The sequence below is a fragment of the Anolis sagrei genome, chromosome 2, assembly GCF_037176765.1.
Source record: "Anolis sagrei isolate rAnoSag1 chromosome 2, rAnoSag1.mat, whole genome shotgun sequence".
NCBI classification, from domain to species: Eukaryota; Metazoa; Chordata; class Lepidosauria; order Squamata; family Dactyloidae; genus Anolis; species Anolis sagrei.
The window spans coordinates 10,920,498-10,940,237 of record NC_090022.1 but is presented as its reverse complement, the minus strand read 5'-3'; the positions used below and the strand labels follow the sequence as shown (position 1 = coordinate 10,940,237).

Below are 19,740 nucleotides of genomic sequence, written 5' to 3'. Positions count from 1 at the left end.
GTCAGTTGTATTAGGAACGGGTCAGCTGTGACCAGCAGTGCTGCAGAATTCGAAGAGGCACAACTGGAGGGCGAAAGGGAGACACGTGCCAAGAGGAAGAAGGCGCCTCAAGCCAATTCTGACCGGGTAGACCTACTTATGACTCCACTATATTGGTCTCTCCTTTGTAGCAGTCATGCGTAAGACTGAAATGTGGAAATGTGTCATGCCCTTCCGACACATCTCTGATTTCTCAAAGGTGCTTTCTCATAGGCCGTGAGCATGAAGAGTCAGTGTGTGGTGGGTGCTTTGGTTGTATCTCCCTCCCAGGTCTGTGTTCCCCCTCTTTGGGGAAAGGGAGACGTGAGCCTTGACCCCGGGCTGAGACCTTCTTTCTCTGTTGTGGGTGGAGGCTCTGCTCTTCTCTCTGGACTGACTGATTCCCCTTAATGTTCAGTGGGGTTGGGCAGCAAGGGTTTGGCAGGGAGAGAATACATCTCTCTAACTATCCTATGAATACAGAATTTTCCCTCCATGAGGATAGCTCTGCCAACATCTTTCATCCTTTGGTTGCAGGGCTTTGGAGAGAGGCTCTTTCCCCCTTCTTCCAGTGTCACGCTGGGCAAGGAAGGGTTAAGGGCAGGGAGTGTGGTGCCCAGAGAAGCAGAAAGGAAGTGGGCCTCCTCAGACCTGCCTTTCCCGTCCCTCTAGGAACCAAACTCCCTCCACTTCACTCTTCCTAGCCTGGCTGGGAGAGAAGAGAAGAGTTTCCCCCTTTGGCTTCTCCTTCTTTCTCCTTCCTCCTCCTCCTCATCTCCTTCCTCCTCTTCTTATGGCCTCTCCTTTCTCTTCCTCCCTAACTTTCTGGTGAGCCTTCTTCCCATTCCTTCTCCAAAGGGCCGAAGAGGGGCCGAAGCCCACCACACCTGGAGGGAGGGCCAAAGTGGGCCCAGGCCTCCTTCCCTCCCTCCCAGGCTGGCCTCCTGACCCAGGCGGAGACACACACCCTGGCCGAGGAGAAGAAGAAGGGAAACCACCCCTTCCTCAGCTCTTCTCCTTGGAAGGAGATGCAGCCTGGCCTTGAGCCTGGGGCCCCATGGGGAGAGGGAGCAATTGGGGATCCTTGGGAGGAGGGAGGGAGAGAGAGTCAGGCAGAGAGAGAGAGGGGGGCCCAGGGCTTCCCCCTCCACACCCACCCACTCACCTGCCTGCCTGAATCCTCTCCCCCCCCCCCCTTGAGTGCTTAAATAATTCAAAGTTTCTCTTTGTCATCTGGATTTCCAAATATTTTACTCTAGTCGTTATATTGATTTTTGTCTCTTGTTTCAAAGTCTCTGGGTTCTTTATAAGGAAGGCTATGAATCACAGGGCATCAGTTCAGGGAATCATGGGGGGGGGGGATTCAGTGTGGCTTGAGACTGAATGGGAGCTCAATGGGGGGCCAGGTGGGGCTAGAGGCTGGAGAAGCAGAGGCCCAAGTGGAAGGAGGGCCCAGCATTGCCTGGTTCTGAAATAAGTAAATAAATGGCTAGGGGTTCTTTTCTTTTTACTCTCAAAGAAAAATCCTTCCAAAGCCTGTTGTCTAATTCTGCCTTTCTTTTACAGAGGAAATGTCATTTTTGGCTGAGAATTTTGGAGTCGAGCCTGTTGAGGGATTTCTTTCCCTTGAGAGAAGACGGAGGAAGAGCATCTTGGATACGGTAGGGTTCTTCATCAGAGTGGCTCCAACATGGAGAGACCCAACTCACCTGGGACTGAAGCAGGCAAGGCCCCCAGGAACAGTGGGGAATCCTGGGAAATAACTACGCAGATGTCCCTGAATACAAATATACAGTGCCAGCGCTTCAGGCATTCCTCCTTCCAAGAGGGTGAGGGACCCAGAGAGGTCTGCAGCCGCCTCCACTCTCTCTGCCACCAGTGGCTGAAGCCAGAGCAACACACCAAGGCGGAGATGCTGGACCTGGTGATCCTGGAGCAGTTCCTGAGCATCCTGCCCCCAGAGATGGGGAGCTGGGTCCGAGAGTGTGGGGCAGAGACCTCTTCCCAGGTGGTGGCCCTGGTGGAAGGCTTCCTCCTGAGTCAGGAAGAGGATGAGAAGCAGGAAGGACAGGTGAGAGCATTCCCTCTTGGCTTCACTCACCTTGAGACATATAGATTAAACATACATCCTGCCTTCCTTCCAAGATGGGACTGATGTGAAAGAGAAGCCAGACTCTGCTCCCTCAGCCTCTTTTCCCACCTGCTCTGCCCCTCCTGCTCTCACCTTCATATCCAGCATATGCTCAGTTGTTACTCTACCCAAATTTCTTGACCCCACATTACATTGAAAATGATGGAAGGGGCAGTGTGGCATGTGTTTCAAACTCAGAATATGTGTTTTTTTTTTAATTTTCTCCATGCTACTTCTGGAATACTCTGTGCTCTTCCAGGCCCAAAATAACTGTGTTGAAGTCCATCCTGATGTCTTTGAATCTCAGAAACCTCCATCAGACACCACCCAGAGCCTCCAGCAGAAGGAGCTCAAGCAGGAAGGAGATGGGGCTGCAGCCTTGGAGGGTAAGAAGGAACCCTTTGGGGTGTTTTGCTGTTTTATGCCAGTGTAACTTCCCCTTCAGGGGATTGTAACAAATGCACAATCTGTTTGAGCTAGAGAAGGCATACATGTAGGATATGTGTATTGGTAAGCATTTGGTTGCCAAAGTTGTAATTTCAGTGTGATTTGCAGTTTTATTTATTGATCTACTTCTGCATTTGCACACTGTTGGTGGGACTGAAATATCAGCCGTACGGTATGTTCCCAGGTGAAACCCGAAGCTAAGATGAACCCTGAAACTGAGCTGGAAGACAAACAGACAACAGAGAATAACATGAACCAATTGAAATGCCAAGCCCAGTTCTAGTTTCAATCCAAGCTACTTAAAGTACTGCTTGAGATAAAACGGCCCAAACTCCAAAACTTTACATATTCCTGGGCTGGAGAATGCTCTTGATAGGTTTCTTTTCAGGACCCTAATTGTAAGCTCTGAGACATGTTTATGTGATCAGTTTTCCACTCCTTTCTCTCTCTCCCAGGGGCTGGGATGATGTTGTTGCCGAATCCTCAGTCAGTTCTTCCCCTTTGTGATGGAGTGGAAGTGAATCAGGTAAGCAGAAGGATTCCTGGGAGAGGAGGAATGGGGCTGCCTGGGGGTCATTTATTCCAGGGTTGGTAATAGAATTCTAGAATCCTAGAGTTGGAAGAGACCTTGTGGGTCATCCAGTCTAACCCCCTTCCAGAAAACAAGGAAATTGCATTCAAAGCACCCCTGACAGATGGCCATCTAGCCTCTGTTTAAAAGCTGCTAAAGAAGGAGCCTCCACCACACTCCAGGGCAGTTCTTATAGTCAGGAGGTTCTTGCTAATGTTCAGGGGGAATCTCCTTTCCTGTAGTTTGAAGCCATTGTGAAACAGAAAAGTAAATCATTTCAAAGAGTTTCTTGTAGTTCTTTTGCTTGATTTCCCTGATGTGAGAAGGAAATGTGTTCTTTTTCCACCAGGGCCCAATCGCCTTTGAGGACGTGGCTGTCTGTTTCTCTTTGGAGGAATGGGCTCTCCTGAATCCTGGTCAGAAGGCCTTGCACGTGCAGATCATGGAGGAGATTCATGGGATGGTGGACCCTCTTGGTAAGGCTCCCTCACATATGGGGATTTCTTTTTTTTTTTAATATAATTTTTATTGAGAATTTTCTTTGTGTTACAACAAATCAAAAAGAAAAAAGAAAACTAGATAGATAACAGTTATGAAAGAAGTGAATTACCAGAAAAAGAGAGTGCAGGGGGATATCCAGGGGATGGGTTGGGCGGACGTGGGAAGGGAAAGAGGAATAGGTATAAGGCCAGGTGGGGGAAGGGGAAAGTATAAAGGGAAAAGTAAGAAGAAATGTAGGGGAAAAAATAATAGATAGAAAGAAATAGAAGTAAAAGTTGGAGACCGATGGAAAATGTCTCTCTCGATGACTTCCTTCCTATCTTCTGGGTGGATGTTCTGTTTCATATGGGGATTTCTGTCTCAAAATGCAGGATCCCAGTCAGCAGCTCCCTGGTGGGAACAATATGCTAAATCATCCCAATCACTAAAGGTCCTCAAGGCAGGGGTTATGTTAGAAATATATGACATAGCAGAAGAGACTTTAAAAAAACCCTCAAAAACCCATTGCAATGCATTCACAAAACCACATATATATACATATGCACAAATGTATACACAGACATATACACACACAAACTACATATACACAGACTGGGCCCAGCAACGTGCGGCAGGGAATGGCTAGTCGTTAATATATCCACTACCACTTCTCTAAATTCTAATATTCATCTCCTGTGTAAAAACCGGGCAGAATTCTACAGGTAATGGAACCAGAGCAATGGACTGAACAAAGGGACAGTCCACAGAATGGTATTTCCAAGAAGTCTCTGTTATTGCGGCATCTGGATTAATCAGCGGCTCTTACCTCTGGTGCAGAGTCTTGTCATTCCTCACGAACTGGGATGGTTAGGAGGCAATATACACTCTCTCAAGTGTGGTGTTATGTGGGTGTCACTATGTCTGGCCAAGTTCTGCAGGGTCCATCGTTACTGAAACAGGGGTGGGGAGAGGAGAGCATTTATATCTTCTTTTCTTCCATATCTAATTTGTTTTAAGGATCATTTCAATCTCTTATACCATTACCCTAGAATCCTTATGACTCACACTGAAGAATGATTGTTTCTGTTCTCCTTCTTCACAGCAGATAACTGGAACACCAAACACAGGAAGCATTTGGGACACAATGCAGGCCTTCCTAGATGCCACCCAAACCACAGAGAAGACGGAGGTTCTGCCAGAGAAAGGCCCTACAAATGCAATGTATGTGGGCAATGTTTTACCAAAAATATGGGACTTACACTTCACAAGACACTCAGTGTTGGGGAAAGCCATTGTAAATGGAAAGTATCAGCAAACTGTATTGCTGATTACAAAATGCCAGATTTGAGCCAAGAAGTAATCTTCGAAGGAATTGAGGATTTCATAAGCCAGGAGTGTAGGAAATCTTTTATCCAGAGTTCACACTTGGTGAACCACAAAAGGCTCCAGGCAGGAGAGAAGCCATACCAATGCCAGGACTGTGGGAAATGTTTTGCTGTGAGTTCAAACTTGGTGAAGCACAAAAGACTCCACACAGGAGAGAAGCCATACCAATGCCAGGAGTGTGGGAAATGTTTTGCTCTGAGTTCACACTTGATGACGCACACAAGACTCCACACAGGAGAGAAGCCATACCAATGCCAGGACTGTGGGAAATGTTTTGCTGACAGTTCAGGCTTGGTGAGCCACAAAAGACTCCATACAGCAGAGAAGCCATACCAATGCCAGGAGTGTGGGAAATGTTTTGCTCAGAGTTCACACTTGGTGACGCACAAAAGACTCCACACAGGAGAGAAACCATACCAATGCCAGGAGTGTGGGAAATGTTTTGCTAACAGTTCAGCCTTGGTAAGCCACAAAAGACTCCACACAGCAGAGAAGACATACCTATGCCAGGAGTGTGGAAAATGTTTTGCTCACAGTTCAAACTTGGTGAAGCACAAAAGAGTCCACACAGGAGAGAAGCCATACAAATGCCTGGAGTGTGGGAAATGTTTTGCTCAGAGTTCACACTTGATGACGCACAAAAGACTCCACACAGGAGAGAAGCCATACCAATGCCAGGAGTGTGGGAAATGTTTTGCTAACAGTTCAGGCTTGGTGAGCCACAAAAGATTCCATACTGCAGAGAAGCCATACCAATGCCAGGAGTGTGGGAAATGTTTTGCTCAGAGTTCACACTTGGTGACGCACAAAAGACTCCACACAGGAGAGAAGCCATACCAATGCCAGGAGTGTGGGAAATGTTTTGCTGACAGTTCAGCCTTGGTAAGCCACAAAAGACTCCACACAGCAGAGAAGACATACCTATGTCAGGAGTGTGGGAAATGTTTTGCTCAGAGTTCAAACTTGGTGAAGCACAAAAGAGTTCACACAGGAGAGAAGCCATACCAATGCCAGGAGTGTGGGAAATGTTTTGCTGACAGTTCAGCCTTGGTGAGGCACAAAAAACTCCACACAGGAGAGAAATCATACCAATGCAAAGAATGTGGGAAATGTTTTGCTGACGGTTCAGCCTTGGTGAGGCACAAAAGACTCCACACAGGAGAGAAACCATACCAATGCCAGGAGTGTGGGAAATGTTTTGCTTGCAGTTCAGACTTGGTGAGGCACAGAAGGATCCACACAGGAGAGAAGCGATACCATGCCAGGAGTGTGGGAAATGTTTTGCTCGCAGTTCAGACTTGGTGAGCTACAAAAGACTCCACACAGGAGAGTAGCCATAACAATGCCAGCAGTGTGGGAAATATTTTTCTTATCTTTCAAATTTTGTGAGGCTTAAAACCCGTCGCACTGGAGAGACACATACCAGTGACAGGAGGGTGGGAAATGTTTTGTTTGCATTTCATATTTTATGAAGCACAAAGGGTTTCACACAGGAGAGAATCATGTAGGAGTGTGGGAAGTGTTTTCCTTGGAAGTCATCACTTCTGAAACACCAGAGCATCCATACAGGAAAAAAACTGTACAAATGCCAGGATTGTGGGAAATGTTTTGTTCGAAGTTCAGCCCTTATGAGCCTCAAGAGAAAAGCTGCATAGATGTATGGATTGTGGGAAATGTTTTCCTGACACTTTTACAGACCATACAAAGCACCATCTAATTCACACGAGATAAAAAAAACAAACAAATGCCAGACGGGGTTCATACTTTTTGAACCATCAGAGACTACATGCAGGAGAGAAATCATTCAAAGAGCTGTGACAAATCTAATAAAATGTGTTGCAAAAGGGAAATGGTGGGATCTGGACATTCTGGTGCTGTCCGCTATACATTCAACATTGCCCAATTAAGACATGTGATTCTCTTGGCTTCAAGTAGGGTTTGGCTTGACTTGTTTGGCTTTGTTTGTCTTGGGACTGTTTCGGAGAATGCTTTTGCTTCTCTGAATACCGATATCACTGTGGGACTGGACTGTCTTTCCCCTGGTCAGGCTTTGTGGGTAAACATCGGATTTCAAACACAACCCTTTGAGAGATTCTGATTAAGATTTGGTAGAGTCCCCTTTCTTGTCACTTAAATCCCTACGGTGGGGTCCTGTTCTTGGAGCAGCAGAAAGCAAGCTCCTTGTAACAATCCTTCAGAGGGTTAAATAAGATTGTCATGCCACCTTTAAAAAAAATCATACTGTACATACTCGAATATAAGCCAGGTGTTTCAGCCCTTTTTTAGGGTGAAAATGTTTCCCTCAGCTTATACTCAGCTGAGGGTCCTGGTGGGAAGGTGTAGGGCTGAAAAAAGCCCTTCATTAATTTCCTGCCTTTCCGCCAGAACCCTCACTTCTTGCCACACGCTCAGTGCCTTTCCAGACAATTACTAACACTGCTGCTCCTTTAATATGTATTTCTCATGTCACCCCCACATAGCATTAAAACCACCTTGGAAAAGTTACCGTGCGTGCGGCAAAAGAAGGAGAAAGGGAGGTGTGCATGTACATGGCAATAACAGGGAGGGAGGAGCACACTTCTTTCCCACTCCTATCACCGTGCTTGCGCCCTTCAGCAGGGTTGCTGTGTGGAGAACAGAGAGGGTGTGTGTATAGCACAAGGAAGAGACACGCGTGCGCTGCCTCTGTGTATGTGGGTTGGTAAATGTGTATAAGCAGAGGAAGTAGAAGCTTTACCTCTGAATTTAAACCTATATATATCCTGCTGAATAATAAAATGTCACTCGGGCTTGTGAAACAAATAACATTAAAGAGACCGATTAATACAGGGTAACAATGTATGCATCGGTCTCTCTGAATTCAGGCAGGGAACAGAGGAATGAAATAGCCCTTTGAAATCAGTCCTTAAATATGCCTCAAGCCTCAAAAGGATCCGGCTTCAAGATAGTTGGCAGCCAGCCATTTTTCTTTACAAACGGCAGAATGGCAGTTAGAACTCTTGGCCTCAGCAGCCAATCAGAAGCCTGGCCCCTGGCACACTCAGCCAATCTGCTGCTGACACTTACCTCTCTCCAGCCAGCCCACCATTTCAAATCCTGACACTCTGGGCCCATAAGCCTCCTGGGGCGGAGCATTTCAATAGGTCCTCCCGCCCTGGGCAGGTGAGGGGCGCAGGAAGCCTAAGCCTGGCCAGAGGAGGGTCAGTCCAGGGCAAGAGGAATAAAGGTGGTTCCTCCACACGGCCACCTTCCTCCCTTCCCTGACAGAAATCCCAGTTCAATGTTTGTCCTGCCCTGTGGGTTGGGCCAGAAACCACTTGGGACAGCCACACAGTTGCCATGGAGTCATGAATGACTTTTCAATCATTCTGAAGCATATGTCCTTATTATTGTAATTTCCAGTGCGAGAAGCTCTATCAAATTACAGAAAACATTTAGACATATAGATTCTATGCAACTATATTGGATGTACAACAACAGTTACATAGGACTGGCAACTAGACAAAGGGGAATTACATTTTCACTCAACATTCACACACATGTACATCCATTCGTCCTCATGCACCCAAACATTATTATATCCTTTTCTCCCTCCTTGGAGAAGCACCTGGTCAGATGTTGACTCTTCTTGATTGGTGTTGACGAACACAAGGCTTATGTTGACGTCCTTCTTAACATAAGGAATCTTGCAAACATTTCTGTTATCACTGTTCCAGTTCTTATCGGAGTTCACTTTTCATTTCTCATTGGCAACTTTTAATTCTAGTCCAGCATGCAGGTAGGTAGTCATTGCAGGCCTGGGTCTTTTACTGGTGTTTCCAAAATTATTAGTTCCATACATCCTTCCATTCATTCCCACATATCATATTAAATCTACACTTATAAAAACCGCACATTAAATTTTTGTGACAATGGTAGCCATGAAGTCCTGAGCTGCTCTTGACAGGGTGGCCTCTGCATGGACGTTGAAGTACCCACTACTATAAGCCGCCGAGACGGAAATGTGGAACTCAGTGACACCCTTCTAACAGGACTGTGAATGGAGCTTCCCCGGCCTTGGCAGAGTGCGGCTTTGGAGAGCAGCCATTGCAGTGGGGGATGTCTCCAAGGCCACGCATGGGCAAGGAAGAGCCTGCTTGTGGTGGGTGCTTTGGTTGTATCTCCTACCAATCTGTGTTCCTCCTCCTTGGGAAAAGGGAGCCCTGGGACTTGACCCCAAGTGGAGACCTTCTTCCTCTGTTGTAGGTGGAGGCTCTGCTCTGCTCCCAGGACTGATGGATTGCCTTGAATATTCAGTGGGGCTGGGGAGCAAGGGTTTGGCAGGAGGAGAATACATCTGACTATCCTTTGTTGTTCATTCGTTTAGTCGTCTCCAACTCTTTGTGACCTCATGGACCAGCCCACACCAGAGCTCCCTGTCAGCCGTCACCACCCCCAGTTCCTTCAAGGTCAGTCCAGTCACTTCAAGGATGCCATCCATCCATCTTGCCCTTGGTCGGCCCCTCTTCCTTTTCCCTTCCACTTTCCCCAGCGTAATTGTCTTCTCTAGGCTTTGCTGTCTCCTCATGATGTGGCCAAAGGACTTCAACTTTGTCTCTAGTATCCTTCCCTCCAATGAGCAGTCGGGCTTTATTTCCTGGAGGACGGACTGGTTGGATCTTCTCGCAGTCCAAGGCACTCTCAGCACTTTCCTCCAGCACCACAGCTCAAAAGCATCTCTCTTCCTTCGCTCAGCCTTCCCTAAGGTCCAGCTCTCACATCCGTAGGTGACTACAGGGAATACCGTGGCTTTGACTAGGCGGATCTTGGTTGCCAGTCTGATGTCTCTACTCTTCACTATCCTAGGAATACAGAATTTTCCCTCCATGCTGATATCTCTGCCTTTATCTCCAGTCCTTTGGTTCCAGGGCTTTGGAGAGATGCTCTTTCCCCCTCCTTCCAGTGTCACAATGGGCAAGGAAGGGTTAAGGGCAGGGAGTGAGATTCCCAGAGAGGCAGGAAGGAATGGGCCTCCTTAGATGCGCCTTCCCTGCCCCTTTAGGAACCAAACTCCCTCCATTTCACTCTTCCTTGTCTGGCTGGGAGAGAAGAAAAGACTTCCCTCCTTTCTGGTGAGTCTTCTTCCCATTCCTTCTCCAAAGGGCCAAAGAGGGGCCGAAGCCCACCACACCTGGAGGGAAGTGGGCCCAGGCCTCCTTCCCTCCCTCCCAGGCTGGCCTCCTGACCCAGGCGGAGACACACACCCTGGCCGAGGAGAAGAAGAAGGGAAACCACCCCTTCCTAAGCTCTCCTCCTTGGAAGGAGATGCAGCCTGGCCTTGAGCCTTGGGCGCCATGGAGAGAAGGGGGCCTGGTGCAGAGGGGATATTGGGGGTCAGCACAAGGGAGCAGCTGGGGGATCCTTTTGAGGAGGCAGAGAGGGGCCCAGGGCTTTCCCCTCCCCACCCACTCACTTACCTGCCTGGGTACTCTTTTCCCCCCTTGAGTTTTAAAAACAATTCAAAGTTTTGTTTGTCATCTGGATTTCCACATATTTTGCTTTCGTTGTTATATTGATTTTTGTCTTTTGTTTCAAAGTGTCTTGGTTCTTCTTCACAAGGAAGGCTGTGGATCACAAGGCATCAGCTGAAGGAATCACGGAGGGATCCAGTGTAGGTTGGGGCTTAATGGGAGCTCAATGGGAGGCCAGGTGGGCCTGGAGGCTGGAGAAGCAGAGGCCCAAGTGGAAGGAGGGCCCGGCATTACCCGGCTCTGAAATAAATAAAGGGCTTGTTATTACTCCAGAAAAAAAGCCTCCAGAAACCCGTGGTCTAATTCTGCCTTTCTTTCACAGAAGAAATGTGATTGTTGGCTGAGAATTTTTCAGTAGAGCCTGTTGAAGGATTTCTTTCCCTTGACAGAAGAACCAGGAAGAGCATCTTGGATCCACTTTGCTTCTTCAACAAACAGTGGCTCCAACATGGAGAGACCCAACTCACCTGGACCTGGGAGCAGTGGGGCATTCTGGGGGAAAAGTACACAGAAGTTCCTGAGTGTGGACCTTTATAGTTCACACATACAGTTTGAGCGCTTCAGGCTGTACTCCTTCCAAGAGGGTGAGGGACCCAGAGAGGTTTGCAGCCGCCTCCACTCTCTCTGCCGCCAGTGGCTGAGGCCAGAGCAACACACCAAGGTGGAGATGCTGGACCTGGTGATCCTGGAGCAGTTCCTGAGCATCCTGCCCCCAGAGATGGGGAGCTGGGTCCGAGAGTGTGGGGCAGAGACCTCTTCCCAGGCGGTGGCCCTGGCGGAAGGCTTCCTCCTGAGCCGGGCAGAGGACGAGAAGCAGGAAGGACAGGTGAGAGCATTGCCTCTTGGCTTCACTCACCTTGGGACCGATATATAGATTAAATGTACATTCTGCCTTCTTTCAAGATGGGACCCGTGACAGAGATAAGTCAGACCCGGCTCCCACGGGCTCTTTTCCCCCCTGCTCTGCCCCTCCTGCTCTCACCTCCATATCCAGCATATGCTCAGTTGCTACTCTACCCAAATTTCTTGACCCCCGATTACATTGAAAATGATGGAAGGGGGAGTTTGGCATGTGTTTCAAACTCAGTCTGTGATTTTTTTGAATTTTCTCCATATTAATTCTGGAATACTCTGTGCTCTTCCAGGCCCATAATAACTGTGTTGAAGTCCATCCTGATGTCTCTGGAACGGAGAAAACTCTGCCAGGCCCCACCCAGAACCTCCAGCAGAAGGAGCTCAAGCAGGAAGGAGATGGGGCTGCGGCCTTAGAGGGTAAGAAGGAATCCTTTGGGGTGTTTTGCTGTTTTATGCCGGTGTAACTTTCCCCTGCAGGGGATTGTAACAAATGCACAATCCGTTTGAGCTAGAGAAGGCATGCATGTAGGATATGTATATAGGTAAGCATTTGGTTGCAAAAGGTGTAATTTGGAGTTTCCTTTATTGTTCTACTTCTACATTTGCATACTGTTGGGTGGGACTGAAATATCAGCCATACGGTATGTTCCCAGGTGAAACCTGAAGCTAAGATGAGCCCTGAAACAGATCTGGAAGGCAAACACAACAAAGAATAACTTTAGTCCATTGACATATCAAGCCCAGTACTTGTTTCAATCCAACCTATTCACAGCACCGCATGACATGAAAAAGTCCTAAACTCCAAGACTTTACAATTCCTGGGCTGGAGAATGCTCCTGTCTTCATAGGGTCATTTCCTCAGGTTTCTTTTTAGGACTGTAATTGTCACCCTGATGGCCGAAAGCGAGGAGGAGCTGAGGAGCCTTCTAATCAAGGTGAAAGAAGAAAGCGCAAAAGCCGGGTTGCAGCTAAACGTCAAAAAAACCAAGATTATGGCAACAAGAATGATTGACAACTGGAAAATAGAGGGAGAAACCGTGGAGGCTGTGACAGACTTTGTATTTCTAGGCGCAAAGATGACTGCAGATGCAGACTGTGGCCAGGAAATCAGAAGACGCTTACTTCTTGGGAGGAGAGCAATGTCCAGTCTCGATAAAATAGTGAAGAGTAGAGACATCAGACTGGCAACAAAGATCCGCCTAGTCAAAGCTATGGTATTCCCTGTAGTCACCTACGGATGTGAGAGCTGGACCTTAGGGAAGGCTGAGCGAAGGAAGATCGATGCTTTTGAGCTGTGGTGTTGGAGGAAAGTTCTGAGAGTGCCTTGGACTGCGAGAAGATCCAACCAGTCCATCCTCCAGGAAATAAAGCCCGGCTGCTCACTGGAGGGAAGGATACTAGAGACAAAGTTGAAGTACTTTGGCCACATCATGAGGAGACAGTAAAGCCTAGAGAAGACAATTATGCTGGGGAAAGTGGAAGGCAAAAGGAAGAGGGGCCGACCAAGGGCAAGATGGATGGATGGATGGCATCCTTGAAGCGACTGGACTGACCTTGAAGGAGCTGGGGGTGGTGACGGCCGACAGGGAGCTCTGGCGTGGGGTGGTCCATGAGGTCACGAAGAGTCGGAGACGACTGAACGAATGAACAACAACAACAATTGTCACCTCTGAGACATGTTTATGTGATCAGCTTCCACCCCTTGCTGTCTCTCTCTCCCAGGGGCTGGAATGATGTTGTTGTCGAATCCTCAGTCAGTTCTTCCCCTTTGTGATGGAGTGGAAGTGAATCAGGTAAGCAGAAGGATTCCTGGGAGAGGAGGAAGGGAGCTGCCTGGGGGTCATTTGTTGCGAGCTCAATCACCAAACATCTTTTGAAACAGAAAAGATTGAACCAACATAAATGTAAATCATTTCAAAAGATTCTTGTAACTGTTTTTCTTGATTTCCCTTATTTTCCTTTTCCCACCAGGGCCCAATCGCCTTTGAGGACGTGGCTGTCCATTTCTCTTTGGAGGAGTGGGCTCTCCTGAATCCTGGTCAGAAAGCCTTGCACGGGCAGATCATGGAGGAGATCCGTGGGATGGTAGACTCTCTTGGTAAGGCTCCCTCATGGATGGGGATTTCTGTTTCAAAATGCAGGATCCCAATCAGCACCTCTCAGGTGGAAGTAATTTCCAAAATCATCCGAATCACTGAGGTTCCTCAAGGCAGGGCTTATGGTTGAAATAGATGATGTATTAGTAATATATGAGTCCCTTAGTCTTTCTGAGACAGAGAACAATCTCCCTTCTTTTTCTCTCAGCTGATTTGCTATTTCAAGGTGGCATGTTTTAGGAACTATTACAGCTTCTCCTCTTGATGTAAACCTACCTTTTGACCTTTCTCAGGGCCTCAGGTGGGACTGTGGCTGTCGTGTTTTACTTTCTTCATGTTTGAGGTCTGTGTGATGACTTCCTGGAACTTTGAATATTCCACTCTCCCTATAGAGATCTGGGAAGGACATCCACGACAACTGAGAAAACAAAGGCAAAGGATGGAAAGGGTGAAAATGGTTTTAAAACTTAGAACATATTTAGACATTTTAATAAAATTACAATATTTTTAAAAGCACTAAAACCAGGTACATAGAAGGGTTTTGGTAAAATCAATTAGACGCCCAAACCCTCATGAAGAATTTGGAATTTGGAATCCAGTGGGAAGATTTCCATAAATGGAGTCAAGTCCAAGCATACCACACACCCTTGCCGCAACTGGTCTCTTTACAAAGGCGAGATTCAACGTATTTCCCTCAGAGCTGCTAAGAGGCAGACTGCCTGGAGTCCCTTTCTCCCAAAGACTATGTTCCTGTGGAGGAAATGAAATAGAAACAACAGAATACATTTTATTGCAGTGCCGCTATTACACAGTGTAACGTAGGCAACTTTTATATCCAATCCTGTCCTGCATGACCAGCAGAGGATTGTTAGATGTCTTTCAAAGGACAAGTGCCACAATGTGACTCTCATCGTGGCAAAATTCCTCATGGCCACTTGCTGGGCCAATCCTCGACCGGTTCATCCCGCTGGACTCAGGGGCTGTCGATAGGCTCATAGCTGCAGCTAGACCGACCACTTGCTCCCTCGTTCCGTGTCCCTCTTGGTTGGTGAAATCCTGCTTGGAGGGATTACGCAACCCTCTGTTGAAGATTATAAACAGCTCCCTTGAGCAAGGAGTTTTTCCAAAGGGTTTAAAAGAGGCGGTGGTCTCTCCCCTGCTGAAGAAACCAGACTTAGATCCCTCGGTTCCCTCCAGTTACCGCCCAGTTTCGAATCTCTCGTTCCTGGGCAAGGTGATTGAGAGGGCAGCAGCGGAGCAGTTGCAGCAATTCCTAGACAACACAGCCGGACTAGATCCCTTCCAATCAGGCTTCCGTGCGGGGCATGGGACAGAGACTGTGCTTGTCTCCATCACGGATCACCTTCGATGCCAGCTTGACCAGGGCGGGTCAGCACTGCTTGAGTTATTGGATCTCACAGCAGCATTTGACACAATCGACCACAATCTTTTGACCCACCGCCTTGCTGTTGCTGGAGTCAGGGGGAGAGCTTTAAACCGGCTGTCCTCCTTTCTTCACAACCGTGGACAGTGAGTGGAGAGGGGAGGCCTGGTCTCTCAGAGGTCCCCTCTATCTTGTTGGGGTTCCTCAGGGGGCCATTCTCTCTCCTCTGTTATTTAACATCTATATGCGACCACTTGCTCAGCTGGTTCGAGGTTTTGGGCTTCAGTGTTATCAGTACGCCGATGACACTCAGCTGGTGCTGAAGATTGAAGGCCAACCGGACTCTGTACCCGATTATTTCCATCAGTGCCTCAAGGCCGTTACTGGATGGTTGCGTGCCAGCAGGTTGAGGGTGAATCCAGCAAAGACGGAGATCCTAGGGCTGGGTCGACCGGGCAGTGGGGACATCCAGCTGCCTACCCTGGATGGCGAGGCGCTACGCCCGTCATCATTGGTAAAGAGTCTGGGAGTCCTTTTGGACCCTCTGCTGACGATGGAGGCCCAGATCTCCTCTGTTAGCAGAACCGCCTTCTTTCATCTGCGGCAGGCTAGACGGCTGGCCCCCTACCTGTCCAGGGACGACCTAGCTATGGTGATCCAGGCCACGGTCATCTCAAGACTGGACTACTGTAACGCCCTCTACATTGGCCTTCCTCTGTCGGTGATCCAGAAGCTCAAGTTGGTACAAAACGCAGCTGCTCGGCTTCTTGCGGGAATTCCGATGAGATGCCACATAACCCCAATCTTACTACAGCTGCATTGGTTACCAATTGAGCACCGGATCACTTTCAAAGTGATGATACTCACCTTTAAGGCTTTGCATGGTCTGGGGCCGATGTATCTGAGGGACCGCCTCAACCCCTACCAACCCCAGAGATCCCTCCTTTCTGAGGACCAAGATCTATTGGAAGTCCCCAGTGCCAAGACCTTGCGTCTAACAGCAACCAGACGCAGAGCCTTCACAGCAGTGCCACCATCACTTTGGAACACTCTGCCACCTGAAGTCCGTGCCTTGCGGGACTTACCAGCTTTCCGCAGGGCATGTAAGACATACCTGTTTCGACAGGCTTTTAATGTTTGATATGGCTGTTTTTAAATTGTTTTAAATTGCTTTTAAATTTTGTTAGATTATAGCTATTCTTGTAAGTCGCTCCGAGCCCCAGGGGAGTGGCGGCATATAAGTTCAAATAATAAATAGTAGCAACAAGGCGGAGGAAGCAACTAACCTTTGATAGGAGTATTACTTGAAACCATGTAGATGTGTCTTGTATAATGATCTTCTCCTGAGATGGGATGACTGTTTGTTTACTGATGGGTCTTTGGACCATAATAAATATTATTGTTGTGATCATGAAACAGAACAAACTTCCCCTGGCTTCAGATACACCGATGCGGTTATACATCTTATTACTGGTGTGGTATTCAACCTTGTTTGTCCTCCCAGCCAGGCAGGCTATCGTTTGCATGTCTGAAGCTAAGCTCTCTTAATACGCTGCCGCTCCCAGCACACAAACAGCCCCTGCCTCAGTCCTTCGCAAGATGGTGACCTGCAACTTAATGCATTCTATGTTCTGTGCTTGTGAATGATTGGGGCTCGGGATTTTTTGTGCTTTTGGGGGAGACACATAGCAGTAAAGAAACTCTATATGCCTCTTATTCAAGTGGTAAGAGTGTCATTTATGGTAGGTTCACAATTGCAGAAATGTAGCTGTTTTGAATAGAGTGCATGTTTTGAAACATTATGTATATTTATTCCACCCAAAATGTTTGGAAATAGCTAATATGTCCCCTGCCACTTCCGTAAATTCTCATATGTGAAGAAGTTGCAGCTTCCATGTAGAAACTGGGCAGAATTATACAGGTACTGAAACCAGAGCAATTGACTGAACAAAGGGACAGTCCATAGAATGGTATTTCCAAGAAGTTTCTGTTATTGCGGCATCTGGATTTATCAGCAGCTCTTAGCTCTGGTGCAAAGTCTTGTCATTTCTCAGAAACTGGGATGGTTTGGAGGCAATATCCACTCTCTCAAAACAGATGTCAAATGTGGTGGTGCTCCCCCCTTTTTTATAGTCAATATCTTGTATTTTTCCAGTTTTGTCAGGCAAAACCATAACAATCTCTCTAGCGCTCTGAAATTAGTTATAGGACCTTATACAGAGTGGAAAAATCCAATCTTCAGTGAAAATGGGGAGAGAGAACTGGTGGTTGGGGGAGAGAATTAAAAAGGAGGGAACAATTAGCTAGAGAAAAAAGCGCAAGCATTTGAATGTGAAAGGAAAAATCATCCATTCCCCATAAGAAGGAGATAGAATGCAAAGCCAGGCTGGACTGAGGAAAAACGGCTCTGGAGCATATGTTCTTCACCTCTCCCTTAGAAGCTCCAGCCTGTCAAACAGTGTCCATATTTACTGAACAAGAAGTGGGGAGAGGACAGCATTTATATCTTATTTTCCTCCATATCTATGTTGTTTTAAGGATTATTTCAATCTCTTTCTTATACCATTTCCCAAGAGTCCTTATCACTCACACTAAATAATGGTTGTTTCTGTCCTTCTTCACAGCAGATAACTGGGAAAAGAGCAATGTATGCACCAAACACAGGAAGCATTTGGGAGACACCAGGGGCCATACAAAAAAGAAAACATACCAATGCCAGGAGTGTGGGAAATGTTTTTCTTTCAGTTCAGCCTTGGTGAGGCACAAAAGACTCCACACAGGAGAGAAGCCATACAATTGCCAGGAGTGTGGGAAATGTTTTACTAACCATTCACAATTGGTGAGCCACGAGAGACTTCACACAGGAGAGACGCTATACCAATGCCAGGAGTGTGGGAAATGTTTTGCTGACCGTTCACAATTGGTGAGGCACAAGAGAGTCCACACAGGAGAGAAGCCATACCAATGCCAGGAGTGTGGGAAATGTTTTGCATACAGTTCAGCCTTGGTAAGGCACAAAAGAATCCATACAGGAGAGAAGCCATACCAATGCCAGGAGTGTGGGAAACGTTTTGCTACCAATTCACACTTGGTGAGCCACAAAAGACTCCACACAGGAGAGAGGCCATACCAATGCCAGGAGTGTGGGAAATGTTTTGCTGACCATTCACAATTGGTGATCCACAAGGGGCTCCACACAGGGGGGAAGCCATACCAATGCCAGGAGTGTGGGAAATGTTTTGCTCGCAGTTCAGTCTTAGTGAGCCACAAAAGAGTCCATACAGGAGAGAAGCCATACCAATGCCAGGAGTGTGGGAAATGTTTTGCTCGCAGTTCAGTCTTAGTGAGCCACAAAAGACTCCATACAGGAGAGAAGCCATACCAATGCCAGGAGTGTGGGAAATGTTTTGCTCAGAGTTCAAACTTGGTGAGCCACAAAAGACTCCACACAGGAGAGAAGCCATACAATTGCCAGGAGTGTGGGAAATGTTTTGCTAACCATTCACAATTGGTGAGCCATGGGAGACTTCACACAGGAGAGAAGCCATACCAATGCCAGGAGTGTGAGAAATGTTTTGTTGACCGTTCACAATTGTTGAACCACAAGAGAGTCCACACAGGAGAGAAGCCATACCAATGCCAGGAGTGTGGGAAATGTTTTGTTAACCGTTCACAATTGTTGAGCCATGAGAGAGTTCACACAGGAAAGAAGCCATACCAATGCCAGGAGTGTGGGAAATGTTTTGCTTACAGTTCAGCCTTGGTGAGGCACAAAAGACTCCATACAGGAGAGAAGCCATACCAATGCCAGGAGTGTGGGAAACATTTTGCTACCAATTCACACTTGGTGATCCACAAAAGACTCCACACAGGAGAGAGGCCATACCAATGCCAGGAGTGTGGAAAATGTTTTGCTCAGAGTTCAAACTTGGTGAGACACAAAATACTCCATACAGGAAAGAAGCCATACCAATGCCAGGAGTGTGAGAAATGTTTTGCTGACCATTCACAATTGGTGATCCACAAAGGACTCCACACAGGAGAGAAGCCATACCAATGCCAGGAGTGTGGGAAATGTTTTTCTTACAGTTCAAACTTGGTGAGGCACAAAAGACTCCACAAATGAGAAAAGCCAGACAGATGCACAGATGCATGGATTGTGGGAAATGTTTTATTCAGACTTCATCCCTTAGGATACACCACACAACTCACACAGGTTAAAAAAGAAACAAATGCCAGGCATGTGGGAAATGTTTTTATCGGGGTTAATACTTTTTGAACCATCAGAGACTACATACAGGTGAGAAATCATCCAAAGTGCTGGGACAAAACTAATAAAATGTGTTGCAACAGGGAAATGGTGGGTTCTGGACATTCTGGTGCTGTAAGCTACACTTTCAACTTTTCCTGATGAACACTTGTGATTCCCTTGGCTTTAAGTAGGGTTTGGCTTGACTTTGGACCGATCTCTTAGACTTTCTTCGTGGTTTTGTACTCAGTTATGCAATACAACTATCTTCTTGGGTTTGAAGTCTTGTTCAGTTTTTTTGTTTCTTTTCATTTGGCTTTGTTTGACTTGGGACTGTTTTGGAGAATTATTTTGCTTCTCTACACACCAGCATCACCATGGATCTTATAAATTAAGGAAATAAGTTTCTTTGTGTAGAGCAGGCCGGGCAAACTTTGGCCCTCCAGGTGTTTTTGAACTTCAACACACAGAATAGTAATAATAATAACAATAAGTATTATTATTATCTTCTGCATCTGCTTCTTCTTATTAATTGTATTACACTTCTATTCTATTACATTACAAAACACAATCTCCATAATTCATGTATTTATTCTCACTTTCCCCATTGTCC

General features: G+C 47.0%; 3 pseudogenes; all 3 read left to right on the top strand.

Annotated features, from left to right (window-relative positions):
• LOC132766168 (zinc finger protein 208-like) overlaps positions 1–19,740 on the top strand; it is a 146,698-nt pseudogene that overhangs the window by 63,335 nt on the left and 63,623 nt on the right.
• On the top strand, positions 4,638–6,656 carry LOC137096309 (zinc finger protein 420-like; annotated as a pseudogene).
• On the top strand, positions 10,151–19,409 carry LOC132766007 (zinc finger protein 665-like; annotated as a pseudogene).